Source organism: Anolis carolinensis, chromosome 6, assembly GCF_035594765.1.
Source record: "Anolis carolinensis isolate JA03-04 chromosome 6, rAnoCar3.1.pri, whole genome shotgun sequence".
Classification (NCBI taxonomy): Eukaryota; Metazoa; Chordata; class Lepidosauria; order Squamata; family Dactyloidae; genus Anolis; species Anolis carolinensis.
In genome coordinates this window covers 5,343,743-5,361,305 of record NC_085846.1, presented here as the reverse complement: position 1 = coordinate 5,361,305, position 17,563 = coordinate 5,343,743, and the positions used below count along the sequence as shown (strand labels likewise).

Here is a 17,563-nt window from a genome sequence, read left to right as displayed (position 1 = left end):
ATTTTGGGTAAGGGCAACGGGAGGCCTGGGAGCTAGAGGATGCTTCACAGGCTCGGTCCTTAAAAGCATGTGAATACAGCTTGGCAACCCGTTAATGGTAGGGGGTAAATGTTATAGAACCCCGGGAATTGTAGTTCTCAGAGGCCTTTACATTGATCTATAGATTCATGGGAGCTGTAATCTTCCAAGGTCTCTGAATCCTGGGAGTTGTAGTTTCACCAGGTCTTTATATTGCTGTCTATAGAATCCTGGGAGTTGTAGTTTCACCAGGTCTTTATATTGCTGTCGATAGAATCCTGGGAGTTGTAGTTTCACCAGGTCTTTACATGACTCTAGAATCCTGGGAGTTGTAGTTTCACCAGGTCTTTATATTGCTGTCGATAGAATCCTGGGAGTTGTAGTTTCACCAGGTCTTTACATGACTCTAGAATCCTGGGAGTTGTAGTTTCATCGGGTCTTTATATTGCTGTCGATAGAATCCTGGGAGTTGTAGTTTCACCAGGTCTTTATATTGCTGTCTATAGAATCCTGGGAGTTGTAGTTTCACCAGGTCTTTACATGACTCTCTATGAATCCTGGGAGTTGAGAGTTCCACTAGGTCTTTATATGACTCTAGAATCCTGGGAGTTGTAGTTTCATCGGGTCTTTACACAGCTCTTTATAGAATCCTGGGAGCTGTACAAGGTGTTTCTATTGCTCTATAAATCATGGGAGTTGTAGTTTCACAAGGTCTTTAGACTGCTCTGGAGAATGCTGGGAGTTGCAGTTTCACCAGGTCTTTCTATTGATTTCTATAGAATCCTTGGAGTTGTAGTTTCACAGTATCTTTAGATTGCTCTTTAGAATCTTGGGCCACGAGCTACGGGGATCGCCTAAGTAAGTAAAAGAATCCTGGGAGTTGTAGTTTCACAAATACTTTCTCTTGTTCTCTATAGAATCCTAAGACTTGTAGATTCACCAGGTCTTTACACTGCTCCCTACAATCATGGGTGGCCACCTTAATTGCCATGGCGCCTTCTATGGAATCCTGGGAGTTGTAGTTTCACAAGGCTTTTGACTGCTTGGAGAATGCTGGGAGTTGTAGTTTCACCGGGCCTTTCTATTGCTCACTATAGAATCCTGGGAGTTGCAGTTTCACAAGGTCTTTACACCTCTCGATAAAATCATGGGGTGCCACTTCAGTTGCCATGGCTCCTTCTATGGAATCTTGGGAGTTTTAGTTGCCTTTAGACAGCTCTGGAGAATGCTGGGAGTTGTAGTTTCACCAGGCCTTTCTGTTGATCTCTATAGAATCCTGGGAGTTGTAGTTTTACAATATCTTTAGACTGCTCTATAGAATCCTGGGCTACGTGCAACAGGGGATCGCCTAAGTAATGCTGGGAGTTGTAGTTTCAGCAAGCCTTTCTATTGCTCATTATAGAATCCTGGGAGTTGTAGTTTCACAAGGTCTTTACACTGCTCCCTGCAAACATGGGGTGCCACTTTAATTGCCACAGCTCCTTCTATGGAATCCTGGGAGTTGTAGTTTCACAAGGTCTTTGCACTGCTCCCTACAATCATGGGGTGGCACTTCAGTTTATTTATTTATTTATTTACAGTATTTATATTCCGCCCTTCTTTCTCACCCCGAAGGGGACTCAGGGCGGATTACAATGAACACATATATGGCAAATATTCAATGCCAACAGACAAACAATATACAGTATAGACAGACACAGAGGCATCTAACATTTTTTTTCCAGCTTCACGATTCTGGCCACAGGGGGAGCTGTTGCTTCACTGTCCAGTAGTGGCTGTACTTCCTCATTCCTTTCCTCGTTTTATGGTGTTGTAAATTAGCCTCCCGCATAAAGCGTCCCTAAATTTCCCTAATTGACAGATGCAACTGTCTTTCAGGGCTGCATAGGTCAACAGCAAGCCGGGTCTATTAATGTTGGAGGCTTAACCCGACCCGGGCTTCGAACTCATGACCTCTCGTTCAGTAGTGATTTATTGCAGCTGGTTACTAGCCAGCTGCGCCACAGCCCGGCCCTGCCACGGCTCCTTCTATGGAATCCTGGGAGTTGTAGTTTCACAAGGTCTTTACACTGCTCCCTGCAATCATGGGGTGCCACCTTAATTGCCACAGCTCCTTCTATGGAATACTGGGAGTTGTAGTTTCACAATCCCTCTTTTCCCGAGAGGGCTGGAGGAGCCTCACCAAACTATGACTCCCAGGATTGCGTGGCATTGAGCCGTGGCAGTTGAAGTGGGGTCAAGCTGCATTCAATGTCGCTGCTGCCCCTTTCCAAAGCAAGGCTTACGCTGGCCGTTTTCACTCAGTCTTTTGGGCCTTTGTGCTTCCTTCTCGGCTCTTTGCCGGCTCTTCTTCCTCCAGAAAGTTTGGAGGAAGTTTGGTGAAGTTTGGGCAAAGAGGTGTGTTGCAGCAACCTGCCCCGGGAATGTCAGATGTCAGGTGAAAGCCATATTCCGCCCACTCAGCCAACCCTGCAGCCATGAGTTTGTACAAGGAAGTAGCTTCGAATGACTCACCTGGTTGGCCAGGTAAATCCAAGGCGCTCCCACTCCAATGCATCGGAAAGGCCCTTTTGGATTAGCCCTGTGGATCAAAACCAAGGAAGAAGGTGAAGGTGAAGAAGGGGAGGAAGAAAGAGAAGTAAAAGGAGAAGAAGGGAGAGAGAAGAAGGAGAGGAAGATGAGAAAGAAGGAGAAGAAGAGGAGAAAGAAGAAAGAGGATAAGAAGAGAAGAGTGGGAGAGGAAGCAGGAGAAGGAAAGGAAGAGGAGAAAGGCAGAGAGGAAGAAGAGAATTAAGGAGAAGAAGGGAGAGAGAAGAAGGAAAGGAAGATGAGAATGAAGGAGAAGAAGGGAGAGAGAAGAAGGAAAGGAAGATGAGAAAGAAGGAGAAGAAGAGAGGGAGAAGAAGGAAAGGAAGATGAGAAGGAAGAAGGAGGAGAAGAAGAGGAGAAAAGAGAAGAGGGGGAGGGGAAGCAGCAAGAAAGGAAGAGGAGAAAGGCAGAGAGGAAGAGGAGAATGAAGGAGAAGGAGGAGGAGAAGAAGAAGGAATCATAGTATTGTAGAATCATAGTTAGAAGAGACCTGGTGGGCCATCCAGTCCAACCCCATTCTGACAAGACACAGGAAAACCACATTCAAAGCACCCCTGACAGATGGCCATCCAGCCTCTGCTTAAAAGCCTCCAAAGAAGGACCTCCACCACACTCCGCAGCAGAGAGTTCCACTGCTGAACAGCTCTCTCTCACCAAAGCACCCCTGACAGATGGCTATCCAGACTCTGCTGGAAAGCCTCCACCACACTCCGGGGCAGAGAGTTCCACTTCTGAACAGCTCTCTCTCACAGTGAGGAAGTTCTTCCTGATGTTCAGGTAGAATCTTCTTTCCTGTCATTTGAAGCCGTTGTTCCACGTCCTAGTCTCCAGGGCAGCAGAAAACAAGCTTGCTCCCTCCCCCCTATGACTTCCCCACACATATTTATACATGTCCCTCTTCATGTCTCCTCTCAGCCTTCTCTTCTGCAGGCTCAACATGCCCAGCTCTTCAAGCCGCTCCTCATAGGGCTTGTTCTCCAGACTCTTGATCATTTTAGTTGCCCTCCTCTGGACACTTTCCAGCTTAAGAGTCAGCATCTCCCTTCAATTGCAGTGCCCAAAATGGGACACAGTGTGATTACAGGTAAAGTGGTCTGACCAAGGCAGAATAGAAGACACGAGGAGCAGGACTTTCCTGGATCTGGACTCCTCTTGATGCAGGCCAAAATCCCATTGGCTTTTTAAGCCACAGCGTCACATTCCTGGCTCATGTTCCCCTTCCTCAAGGACTCCAAGATATTTTTCACTGCTTTCGAGCCAGGCATCGTCCCCCATTCTGTGCCTTTGCAAGGAGTAAGAAGGAGAAGAAAAGGGAGAGAATGGGGGTGAAAAAAGGAGAAGGTGGAGAAAAGAAAGGAGAGGAAGAAGAGGAAAAGGAGGAAGAAGCAGAAGAAAAAGGAGAAGAAAGGAGAGAGAAGAATGGGGAGAAGGAGAAGAAAGGGAGGAAGAAGAAGGTGGAGAGGAAAAAGAGGAAGAAGTAGAAGAAAAAGGAGAAGGAGAGGAAGAGGAGAAGAAGGGAGAGAGATGAAGAAGGGGAGGAGGAGAAAGGGAGGAAGAAGAGGAAGGTGGAGAGGAAGAGGAAGAAGAAGTAGAAGGAGGAGAGAAAAAGGAGAAGAAAAAGGAGAGGAAGGCGGAGGGAAGGAGGAAGAGAAGGAAAAGAAGGAAGAGAATAGGGGAAGAGGAGTAAGAAGGAGACGGGGAGAGAAGAAGGAAGAGAAGGTGGAGGAAAGAGATGGAAAGGAAGAGGAGGAAGGAGAAAAAGGAGAAGAAGGGAGAGAGAGAAAAATGGGGAGGAGAAGAAAGGGAGGAAGAAGAGGAAGGTGGAGAGGAAGAGGAGGAGGAAGTAGAAGGAGGAGAGGAAAAGGAGAACAGAGAAGAAGGGGAGAGGAAGAAGTCTGAGAAGGAAGGAAGGGGAGTAAAAAGAAGAAAAAGGAGATGAAGGTGGAGAGGATTAGGAAAGGAACAGAATAGGAGAAGAGGAGTAAGAAGGAGAAGAAAAAGAAAGAGAGAAGAAGGAAGAGAAGGTGGAGGAAAGAAAGAAGGAGAGGAAGGAGAGGAAGGTGGAGAAGAAGAGGAGGAGGAAGAAGAAAAAAGGAAAAGGGGAGAAGGAAAAGAAGAGGAGAAGAAGGGAGAGAGAATAAGTGGGAGAAGGAGAAGAAAGGGAGGATGAAGAAGGACAAGAGGAAGAAGAGGAAAGTGGAGAGGAAGAGGAGGAAGAAATAGAAGAAAAAGGAGGAGAAGGGGAGGACAAGGAAAGAAAGAAAGAAAGAAAGAAAGAAAGAAAGAAAGAAAGAAAGAAAGAAAGAAAGAAAGAAAGAAAGAAAGAGAGACTGGAAGAAAGAGAAGAGGAAGACAAGAAAATAATAATACAGTAGAGTCTCACTTATCCAACATAAACGGGCCGGCAGAATGTTGGATAAGCGAATATGTTGGATAATAAGGAGGCATTAAGGAAAAGCCTATTAAATATCAAATTAAGTTATGATTTTAAGCACCAAAATTAAGCACCAAAACATCATGTTATACAACAAATTTGACAGAAAAAGTAGTTCAATACGTAGTAATGCTATGTAGTAATTACTGTATTTACGAATTTAGCACCAGAATATCACGATGTATTGAAAACATTGACTACAAAAATGCGTTGGATAATCCAGAACGTTGGATAAGTGAGTGTTGGATAAGTGAGACTCTACTGTAATAATAATAATAATAATGTTATTACTGGCCTCTCCTCACATGTTGAGGTGAGGTACAAAAAAGGCAGCTAACTCGGCATCCTGTTTTCCATCACAGACTCATGGTGCATCTATACTGCAAAATTAACACAGTTTGACCCCGTTTGAATTGCCATGGCTCATTGATATGGAGTTTAGGGCCGTGTCCTTTGGCGTGGCACAAAACTCTTTGGAAGGCTGGGCAACCTTGTAAAACCAACCCCAGGATTCCATAGCATGGAGCCCTGGCAGTTCAAGCAAGACCAAACTGCGTTAATTCCGCAGTATAGATGCACCCTGAGTCTATGATGTATCGGGCCACAAGGTGGCTCCAGACCCAAACTCAGCCAGAAGGACAGGATTTCAGCACTAACTAGTTAATTGATCCTAGCATGGCTTTTCGTGCATAATAATTAGTTTTTTATTATGAGATGCATAAATAATAATATCCAGTATGTATGTCTCCGTTAAAGCATTACAACTCCCAGGGTGACGTAGTATTCAGCTAGGGCAATTAAAGTGGTATTAAAGTGCAATTCATTCTGTGGTGTTTGGAAATATTTGGAAAGATGTCTCAACCATATCTATGGCTGGATGGCCATCTGTTAGGAGGGCTTGGATGGTGTCTCTGCATGACATGAATGGGGTTGGACTGGATGGCACTTAGGGTCTCTTCCAACTCTAGGATTCTGTGATGTTTCTTACATCTCTCTCAGTCATATATTTCTCAATCATACTGTATCTATGGCTGGTTGGCCATCTGTCAGGAGGGCTTGGATGGTGTCTCTCTGCATGACAATAATGGGGTTGGACTGGATGGCTCTTGGGGTCAAGGTTCTGTGATGTTTCTATCATCTCTCTCTTTCAGTCATATATTTCTCAATCATACTGTATCTATGGCTGGAAGGCCATCTGTCAGGAGGGCTTGGATGGTGTCTCTCCCGACAATTGACTGGGACCAAACTTAGCACAGAGAAGCCCCATGACCAACTGAACATACTGCAGGGGTTTCTGGGAGTGGGCCTTGATTTTGGGAGTTAGTCAGATCCGGACCAAACTTGGCACACAGACCCAACTTGGCCAATTGCATACAGGCCTGCTTTGGGGGTGGTTGACCTCAGCTCTGGGAGTTGTAGTTCACCCTTATCCAGAGAGCCCTGAAACCAGCTGATGACGGATCTGGACCAAACTCGCCACACAGACCCAACATGGCCAACTGCAAATAATGGCAGGATTAGGGGGTGATTGCCCTAGTAATCTGGGAGTTGGAGTTCACCCTTATCCAGACTGAACCCAGCTAGTGACAGATCTGGATCAAACTTAAATGACAATGTCTAACATCCCAAAACAAACAGTGCCTTCTTCTAATAACCCAGGCACCGCCAGGTCCCCAAGTTAGTCTATTTATACATTTATACATTTATAGTTCCCAGTGCTGAGGAGCACCAAGTCATTCCCTCCCAGGACATTGCAGGTTACAGCGAGCACATCCCAGCATTCCTTTCTCTCTCATTTGCATGACTCCGCCTACTGCCTCTCCCTTAACCCTTTCCTACCCTTTCCCATGGCACGCTGCAAACAGAAGAACTGATCGGCAACTGAACATACTAGAGAGAGAGGTTTGGGGAGAATTCACCATTGTTATAGGAGTTGTAGGGACTGGGATGTATAGTTCACCTGCAATCTAAGAGTATTCTGAAGCACACCAACGATGGACCTGCAAGTAACTTGGCACTCAGGCCCAATATGGCCAACTTTGCATACTGGTGGGGTTGGGCGTGATTGACCCTGACATCCAGGAGTTATAGTTCTCCCGTATCCAGAATATACTGAATCTGGACCAAACTTGGCACACAAATTCAACATGACCAAACTGGGAATACTGTTGGATTTTGGGGGTGATTGACCTTTAACTCTGGGAGTTATAGTTCACCTGTGTTCCGTGAGCCCTCTGAACCCTACCAATGATGGATCTGGACCAAACTTGGCACACAGACCCAAAGCTGCCAACTTGGGGGGATTGACCTTGGCATCGGAGAGTTATAGTTCACCCGTATTCAGAGAACACTGATCCCAGCAAGTGATGGATCCGGACCAAACTTGGCACACAGACCCAACATAGCCAAGTGTGCATACTGGCACGATGTCGGGGTGATTTCCCTAGGAATCTGGGAGTTGTAGTTTGTTAATGTGGGATTTGTGTATTAGTAGTGTTTAAATGAAATTTGTATCTAGCATGTATTGCATCATCCAGGAAATGCTATAGTGTGTAAAGAGTTAATTTGGTAAGAAGCTGTATTGACCTTGGATATGTGGCTGGAGCCAGATAGGAGTGTCCAGACTCAAGTGTGTTTGTACATTACTGATTGAGTCAGTTGAGATCTTGCTCTGTTCTGAGTTTGTGTCTGCCTAGAGTGAAAGCCAAGCCTGTATTCATCTGCAATTCTGTTTTGTCTTGTATAGTAAAACTTTGTATATATTTTTAACATTGTTTCTGACGTCTCTTCATTCTGCGCTCCATTGACAACATACAACTGCTGCTACGCTGCGAATTACTCTGACATAGTTCACCCTTATCCAGAGAACACTGAATCCAGAAGATGATGGCTCTGAACCAAATTTGGCATACAGACCCAACATGGCCAACTGGGGGAGTTTGGGAAGGATTGACCCAAGATTTTTGGGAATTGTAGTTCACCCACACCCTTACGCATTTTCTAGTGGGATCATTCATAAAAAACAAAAGCAAAGACTGGCATTTTTCTAACGAATAGTGCAACGTATGACCAAACTGATATGACATAACATCCAAAAACAAATAATTTCAAATAACTTGGGCACCGCTGGGTCATAACAAATAGTGTAACGTATGACCAAACTGATATCACCTAACGTATCACCAAACTGATGTGACATAATATCAAAAATAAATAATTTCCAATAACTCGAGCACCGCTGGGTAGTAACAAATAGCACATTGTATGACCAGACTGATATGACCTAACATCCAAAAACAAATATTTTCCAATAATTTGGGCACCACTGGGTAGTAACATGTAGCGTAACGTATGACCAAAGTGATATGACCTAACATCCAAAAACAAACTATTTCCAATTACTTGGGCACCGCTGGATAGTAACAAATAGAGCAACATATGGCCACACTGATATGACCTAGCATCCAAAAACAAATAATAAGTCTTGCACACCTTGCCCCACCTGGACCTTATCCAGAAACATTATTGCACAGGTAAGTAGGAAAGGTGGGCGGATTCACCTATAAAACCCAGCTGCCTTTGCCCAGATAAGTCTTTGCATGCATTCACCATTGAAGGAACATGGGTTGCGTCATCCGCGAAGCCACCATAGAGGACTGCAAACACATTATGAGCTTGATACAGGTGAGCCTGATCTTCCCCTTTTACCCTTAGCCTTAGCTGGCTCTCTTTTGCACATTCTCAGTCAAGAAAGGTACTCTGTACATGCTCAGAGGTTCACCCAAGCTATAGATCCCATCATCCCCCACCAAGGAGACATTGCCGTCAAACTGCATTCATCCTCCAGAATCAATAATAGGCCGAGAAAGGCGTTTAAAAGGTATATTTCTAAAAGCAAAATAGATAGATCAAGATATTTGGAATCATAATAGGAAAAAAAAGATTGATTCCAGGAGATCTTGCCCTCCCAAAATGTAACTTTTCCATAGTTTGATCATTGCAAACTCCTAACGTTGTTTTTTCTGTCTGTTTCTTGCAGGAAATTGCTGCTTATCATCACTTAGAGGATGACATAAAAATAAATTTAGAAGGTAAGGATTGTGCGATGCAGGACATGTCGGACACGTTGGAATTAAAATCCAGTGTGATGTGTGAATGTCATTGTTTTTGGGTAGTTTGAAGTTTGTACTTATAGTTTAAAGCTAACTGTCAGTGTGTGTGTGTCTGTAATGCAGCATGTAATCCAGTAATTCAGCAATGGAAGAGTTAAATGCATAGAATAGAGATTTATGGCTAGAGGGAAACAGTTGAAGATTTACAATAGGTAACAGGACACAGTGCTTCCCATGCAGTGTTCTGAAAAGGTTGGATGCATAAATGCTAAGCTCCAGCAAACTATGTAAATGTTGTACAGAACTGCAATAAAGTATAAGCCGCTGGTTTCAGCTGACATCTGGGAAATATGGATTTATTTCTCTGCGTCTGAGCAGTTTTGCCAGAACATTGGAGAGAGGAGAATTGAGACCAGGAGGTCATAGAGTCTCAATTTAACCATTTCCTAACATGATGCATGTTACATGACACGTGCATCTATACTGCAGAGCGAAAGCGGTTTGGCCCCACTTTTAGCTGCTATGGCTCAATGCTGTAGAATTGGGATTTATAGTTTCATATCACTGGGAGTTGAGCCCCTGGCAGCTCAGCGGATTAAAGCGCTGAGCTGCTGAACTTGCTGACCGAAAGGTTGGCGGTTCGAATCCAGGGGAGCGAAGTGAGCTTCCGCTGTCAGCTCCAGCTTCTGTCAACCCAGCAGTTCGAAAACATGTAAATGTGAGTAGATAAATAGGTACTGCTCTGGTGGGAAAGTAATGGCCCTCCATGCAATCATGCTGGCCACATAACCTTGGAGGCGTCTACGGACAACGCTGGCTCTTTGGCTTAGAAATGGAGATGAGCACCAACCCCCAGACTTAATGTCAAGGGGAAACCTTTACCTTTACTATCACGGGGAGTTATAGTTTGGTGAGGCCTCTATCCTTTGGCAGAGAAGCCTCAATTCCTTATAGAACTAAAACTCTACAACAATTCTATAGAATTGTGTCATAATAGCGCCAAACTGCATTATTTCTGCAGTGTAGACGCGCCCTTTGATGGCTTGCAAGAGTATTTATTTCAAGGTGCTTTTAAAACTGTTCTCTTTGTATTGCTTTCATTGGCTATTCACATTCAAAGACTGAGCTGAAAGGGAACCCAAAGGTCATCTAGTCTGACCCCCCAGCAGCTAAAGCAACCAATATAATGGGGAAATGCCTGCATTTGATGGAAGTTACTTTATTTTTTAAAACTGCTCCCTTTGCATTGTTTTCATTGGCTATTCACATTCAAAGACTGAGCTGGAAGGGGACAACAAAGGTCATCTAGTCTGACCCCCAGCAGCTAAAGCATCCAATATAATGGGGAAATGCCTACATTTGATGGAAGTTACTTTATTTTTTAAAACTGCTCCCTTTGCATTGTTTTCATTGGCTATTCACATTGAAATACTGAGCTGAAAGGGAACCTAAAGGTCATCTAGTCTGACCCCCCCAGCAGCTAAAGCATCCAATATAATGGGGAAATGCTTGCATTTGATGGAAGTTACTATTCTTTTTTTTTTCTCTGTGCGACAAACTTTTCCACTTTACTCCAGTTTTAAAAGCAGACGGCTTTGGCGCAAACCCCTTCTTCAAATGCTTACTGGCTGAATGGCCTGCAGAAAATGGAAATAAACCAGGTATAGTGTCTCCCAACTTCACATATTCACATTAGGTGCGTGTACACCAGGCCTGGGCCAACTTGGGCCCTCCAGGTGTTTTGGACTTCAGCCGGTAGGCTGTTAGGAATTGTGGGAGTTGAAGTCCAAAACACCTGGAGGGCCCAAGTTGGCCCAGGCCTGGTCTACACTGTGGAATTAATGCAGTTTGTCACCACTTTAACCACAGGTTGCCCCATCGGCTATACCATCTACTATTTCGGGTACAGTGTGGACCGTGGTCGGATCCTCTATATGGAAAACCTGTACGTTGTGCCTGAATTCAGAAGTAAGTAAATAAGGTTCCCCTAATACGTCTCTAGCTTTTGGGTGGGAGAAGTGGGTGCAAATTGTGCAAATGTTAATTAATTCCAAGATTTTCAAGGGGTTATTTGACTTAGTTGGACTCTTTGCCTTAGTAATGCTGGTGGTCAGGGCTCACCCTCCACTCTGCTTTGCACCCAGGAGCTGGCTGTAGTTTCTATAGATTAATTGATTTCTAACTATAACTTGCAATGATTCTTGCGGGATATTTATTTATTCCGTTTGATTCCTCCTTTCTCAATTCATGCTGGAGCCAGGGCTCACCCTCCACTCTGCTTTGCAAACAGAAGTTGGCTGCAGTTTGCAAAGATCAATTGATTTCTAGCTGCAACTTGCAACAACTCTCAAGGAAATATTTATTCATTCAGTTCGGTTCCTCACTTCTTAAGTCATGTTGGAGCCAGGGCTCACCCTCCACTCTGCTTTGCAAACAGAAGTTGGCTGCAGTTTGCAAAGATCAGTTGATTTCTAGCTGCAACTTGCAACAACTCTCAAGGAAATATTTATTCATTCAGTTCGGTTCCTCACTTCTTAAGTCATGTTGGAGCCAGGGCTCACCCTCCACTCTGCTTTGCAAACAGAAGTTGGCTGCAGTTTGCAAAGACCAATTGATTTCTAGCTGCAACTTGCAACAACTCTCAAGGAAATATTTATTCATTCAGTTCGGTTCCTCACATCTTAAGTCACGCTGGAGCCAGGGCTCACCCTCCACTCTGCTTTGTAACCAGAAGCTGGCTGCAGTTTGCAAAGATGAATTGATTTCTAGCTGGAACTTGCAACAACTCTCGATGAAAATATTTATTCATTCAGTTCGGTTCCTCACATCTTAAGTCACGTTGGAGCCAGGGCTCACCCTCCACTCTGCTTTGTAACCAGAAGCTGGCTGCAGTTTGCAAAGATTAATTGATTTCTAGCTGCAACTTGCAACAACTCTCGAGGAAATAATTATTCATTCAGTTCGGTTCGGTTTTTATGGGAGCCTATAGGAAACTCTGGACTTAAGGGAAAGCAATTGCTCTCTTAAGGGAGCAAAAGGAACCCATAAAAGTCGTAAAAAAAGGCTTTTGTAAAACTGTTGTTGGCCATAAAGTTAAAGAAAGCCATGAAGTGGAAGAACAAAGAGAGGAAATTAGACCCGAACATAAACCAAGAGTCATTGCACATGGGTTTATTGGCCCTTTCAGATGGGGAAAAAGGCAACTTCAAAGCAAGATTTTTCATTTTTTTTTCTGCATTGCAATGCAATTCAAATAGGAGTGACTCTGGCCGAAAGTAAAAGTCAAGGTTGTCCTTTCTTAGGAAACTATACTATAGACACTATAGTCTCATTGGATGATGGGATGTGTAGTTAAAATCATCCCATAGGTCAAACTGCATTTTTTGAATACTGAATTCCAAAGTTTTGGTCAGTGGGATAGTAATATTTTTTAAATTTTATTTAAGAATTTATTTATTATTTATTTATTAGGATAAAATAATTTATTTAATAATTTCAATTATTATTAAATGAATTGATTTTTCTGCCTTATCTTGTTCCTTCTCTCCAGGCAAAGGAATTGGGATGGAATTGATGAAGAAACTCGCAGAGGTGAGTTTGGAGTTGTATTTCTTGCAACAACAACAACAATAATAATAATAATAATAATAATAATAATAATAGAAATTAAATGTATATACAGGAGAGTCTCACTTATCCAAGCCTTGCTTATCCAAGCCTTTGGATTATCCAAGCCATTTTTGTAGTCAATGTTTTCAATATATCGTGATATTTTGGTGCTAAATTTGTAAATACGGTAATTACAACATAACATTACTGTGTATTGAACTACTTTTTCTGTCAAATTTGTTGCATAACATGATGTTTTGGTGCTTAATTTGTAAAATCATAACCTAATTTGAGGTTTAATAGGCTTTTCCTTAATCCCTCCTTATTATCCAAGCTATTCGCTTATCCAAGCTTCTGCCGGCCCGTTTAGCTTGGATAAGTGAGACTCTACTGTATCTATAAAAGGATTAAGGGTTCCAATAATAGAAGAGAGTTGGGTTGCTGTGAGTTTTCCAGGCTGTCTGGCCATGTTCCAGAAGCATTTTCTCCTGACGTTCCACCTGCATCTATGGCAGGCATCCTCAGAGGTTGTGAGGTCTGTTGGAAACCAGGCAAGTGCGGTTTATATATCTGTGGAATGATGTCCAGTAAATAAAGATCAGCACTAAGGAAATGGGAATTCCAGACAAGAGACAATCAGGGCCATCTAACACCTCCCAACAAAGGATTCCCCTAGGCAGGAAGCAGCCAAGCTTTGAAGCTGCAAGGCTATTCAATGCTAATCAAGGTGACCGATTGCAACATTCACACTTGTCTCCAACAAACAAGAATTATTTCCCACAGATATATAAACCCCACTTGCCTAGTTTCCAACAGATCTCACAACCTCTGAGGATGCCTGATATACATGTGGGTGAAACGTCAGGAGAAAATGCTTCTGGAACATGGCCAGACAGCCCAGAATACTCAAAGCAAACCTCTGTATAGAAACTTTATTGGCTGTAATGAAATAATAATAATAAAATTTAATGACCGCCTTTTATTGTCTTCGTTCTAATTACATCTCGGCCTCTTTTTATATAACGTTACTTTTTTATTATTGGCAAAGGTAAGACCAAAATAGCCTTGAGGGGGGGAAAAACCCTTAACTTTGGAGCGAACTATAACTCCCAGAATCCCCAAGTTCTTATGGCTTCATTGTTAGAATGGAGGAAAGAAGGCAAACTTTGGGTGCATCTACACTGTAGAATTAATGCAGATCAACACCAGTTTAAGTAAGTGGCGTGCTATTCTGGGATTTGTAGTTTGGCAGAGAAGGTGAAAGTCCTTGTCAAACTATAATGCCCAGGGTTCCGTGGGAGCTAAAGTGGTGCTAAACTGCATTGATTTGACAAGTGTAGATGCACCAACAGTTACGGAACTTGGGAGGACTACAACTCCCAAAACCCGAAAGTTCCTTATATACAGTAGAGTCTCACTTATCCAACACTCGCTTATCCAACGTTCTGGATTATCCAACACATTTTTGTAGTCAATGTTTTCAATATATTGTGATATTTTGGTGGTAAATTGATAAACACAGTAATTACTACATAGCATTACTGCAGATTGAACTACTTTTTCTGCCAAATTTGTTGTCTAACATGATGTTTTGGTGCTTAATTTGTAAAATCATAACGTAATTTGATGTTTAATAGGCTTTTCCTTAATGCCTCCTTATTATCCAACATATTCGCTTATCCAACATTCTGCCGGCCCGTTTATGTTGGGTAAGTGAGACTCTACTGTAGTATGTTTTATTGTAGACTGGAAAGAAAGAAATGCAAACAGAAGGAAAAGCAGGACTACAACTCCCAGCCCAAGCAATGCCAAATGCGGATAATGGGAGTTGTAGTCCATGCATTCACTTTCTCCTAGTCTGAACCTATCCAATACTTAGTGTTGCTCTGGTTCAAGAGGATGTTTATTTACATTTATTTAAATGTATTTAAATGTATTTAAATTTATTTAAATGCAGATCGCTCTGGCTGCCGGCTGCATGGAAATCAAATTCCTGGTGATGGGATGGAACCAAAGGGCCAAGGACTTCTATGAATGGGCGGGCGCCCACGATACTACAGAGTCCAAGCAATGGCACTGCATGGAAGTGGACTGGGACAGCTTGCAAAGGCTGGCTGGGCCTTGACGGGAATCCAAGGCCTATGGGGATGATGGGATCTGCAGTCCAAATAGGGACTACAACTCCCAGAATCCCGGCCATGCTGTGGGATCCTGGGAATAGTACCACTCATTTCTATGGCTCAGTGCAATTGGATCTTGGGAGTTATATTTTGCAGAGGCATCAGCCCTCAAGACCTCTGGCAAACTACAATTCCCAGAATCCCATGCCACCACTTGAACTGCCATGGCTCCCGGCTCCGTGCTGTGGGATCCTGGGAGTTGTAGTTTGCCAGAGGTCTTGAGGGTTGGCACCCCTGCAAACTGTAACTCCCAAGCTCCAATTGCATTGAGCCATAGAGATTAAAGTGGTGCCAAACTGCATTAATTCCACAGTGTAGACCAGGCATGGGCCAACTTGGGCCTTCCCTCCAGGTGTTTTGGACTCCAACTCCCACAATTCCTAACAGCTGGTATTGTGGGAGTTGGAGTCCAAAACACCTGGAGGAAAGGCCCAAGTTGGCCCATGCCTGGTCTACACTGTGGAATTAACAAAAGCATCAGCATACTTGATGAATATATGAATATGCAAACATTTAAAAATAATTAAATATAAATTCACAGTTAAAATCCATTAAAACAGTCGCTAAAACGATGACTTCCCAGCACGTATTGATCCATAGCCCTCTTCATGCCTCTGGTCTCTCAGCCTTCTCTCCTACAGGCTAAACATGCCCAGCTCTTCAAGCCGCTCCTCATAGTGTAGCGGAAGCCAGACTTCCCCTTTTCTCAGCTTGTCGTGTGTCTTGTGCGGACGCAGTGGAAGTAGGAGACAGACAACTGGAGGTTTTTTCTCTTTTTTCTTCCAAGGAAAGCAGTTTACTAGAGTTCCTGCAGCTGCAGAGGTTCATCCCACGCACAACTAGATGCTGAAAAGGGAGAACCCCGCAGACAGGGTCGAGTGTCTATTTATACAATTCAGTGGGTTCGGTTTACGACCGCCCACATATCAAACCATTGGTGCATATTTGTGGTGCAGTATTACATTTCATTACTTTCGTTTCTCTCAAAACACATGATTTCAGGGAAACCATGTGATAACCCATCGGCTGTGTTCCTGGCCTGCTCGTACCTCCTTATATGGCCATTTCCTCCTACCCCTTCATTCCTGCCTTATTCCCCCATTTTTTATTTTTATTTTTTTTGCGAAGCGTGTATACAAAAGCTGAAGCAAACTAAATGAGCAGACTTATGGGTCCCTCCAATCCCTTCTAGCTTGCAGCCAAGCTATCTTTTCAGTGGAAAATGAGCGCAGAATAGCATTTGTACATAGTTTCATCACCAGAGGTAAACAACACATGAGGATTAAAAATATTAATCAGGTTTTAGAAAGGACATAGTCCACAGTAGAATTCTGATCTAGCCCAGTCATTTGGCTTCTTCCGATGATGGATTTGTTGCTATGGCCAGAGGTGGCCATTCACATACATGTCCAACTTTCAGGTCTTTTCAGTCTTTGGCATAAAGTCAAACTGGGGGTGTGTTCCCTCTTCCTTGATCAAAGGAATAATGTTCAGTTAATTTGAAGAAAGTCTCTTTGTCCAATCAAGTCTCTAGTCTCTAAGAATTGTCTCTGTGTAAAGAAAAGTCTGTAAAGAAAATCTCCATCTCTCACAGGGCTTTAGCTGTCATACCCAGTATGTGTGGCGTGGGGTAGACTTAAACTCCTACGGGTTTTGGATTCCAAAACAGGCCTTCCAGTAATAATGCCTTATGGATCTCCATTTTTGGAAAACAGGCCTCTCAGTAATAATGCCTTATGGATCTCCAATTTAGGAACAGGAGTCCAAAAAGCTGAAAAAGAAAGCAGGAAGACAGTGAGAGAGAATGGGGGAGGGGGAACGGATTACCCATCTGTCGATCATCCTGTTCGGCATCACTTTTGTCTCAGCCAATCTTGTTGAAATCCCTTGTCTCTCCACGGGTGAGGCAGGTAGGCCACTATTCAGCTCCCAAACGACCCCTCCATGGCCTCTTGAGAAATGATTCCTCCATGGGCCTTCTTTCGCGATCTGCAGTAATCCTTTTTACTCTGGTCCTGCTGCAATGGTTAACTTATTTTATTCTTTGTCACATTGTCTCCTTGCTATATCCTCCTTTTGGCTTAAAAAGCAAGGTTGTTAGATGGCATATGAAAAAAGTCCCTCATTGTCTCTCAAATCCGTCAAAAATCCGAATTATTTGCAATGTCCCATTACAAAAGGTCCTATCCAGGAGAGTTGGGTCAAAATAGAAAATTGTATGTTGTTGAGTTGGTCAGCCCTTACAGCCTCCAGCCTGATGCCACACTCCATCACAGCCTTAGCACTCAGCAACACCTATAGGCCCTCCCAGGCCTCTCAATAAACATGTCTCATAGACTTCTGGGTTTATCCCATACAGGAGTTCAGGACCTGTAGCAAAAAACAATGAGAGGGAAAAGAAGGGGAGGGAAATACTCATCCTTCCAGGCTGTATGGCTCTTGAAGCACTCTCTCTAGTCGTTTCGCTCACATCCACGGCAGGCCTCCTCAGAGGTTGTGCCTTTGACAACACACTCATCTGTCTTGAAATCCAACAAAATCTTTCTTCTCCGCATCTTTTTCTTTTCCTTTCCGCAAACGATTTAACAATCGTGTATCCACTTGCTGCAATGCAATCTTCC

The 17,563-nt window shown here is 43.4% G+C and overlaps 1 long non-coding RNA gene across 2 annotated transcripts; it reads left to right on the top strand.

The window, feature by feature from the left end:
• Nucleotides 1-12: 12 nt before the first annotated feature.
• On the top strand, nucleotides 13-15,290 carry LOC103282389 (thialysine N-epsilon-acetyltransferase). 2 transcript variants are annotated; one of them, XR_010007272.1, is made up of 6 exons: nucleotides 13-97; nucleotides 9,081-9,132; nucleotides 10,731-10,814; nucleotides 11,023-11,121; nucleotides 12,704-12,744; nucleotides 14,720-15,290. It is a non-coding gene; the product is annotated as a thialysine N-epsilon-acetyltransferase (long non-coding RNA). The 2 variants fall into 2 exon arrangements; XR_010007271.1 differs by lacking the exon at nucleotides 13-97 and adding an exon at nucleotides 5,111-8,725.
• Nucleotides 15,291-17,563: the final 2,273 nt, after the last annotated feature.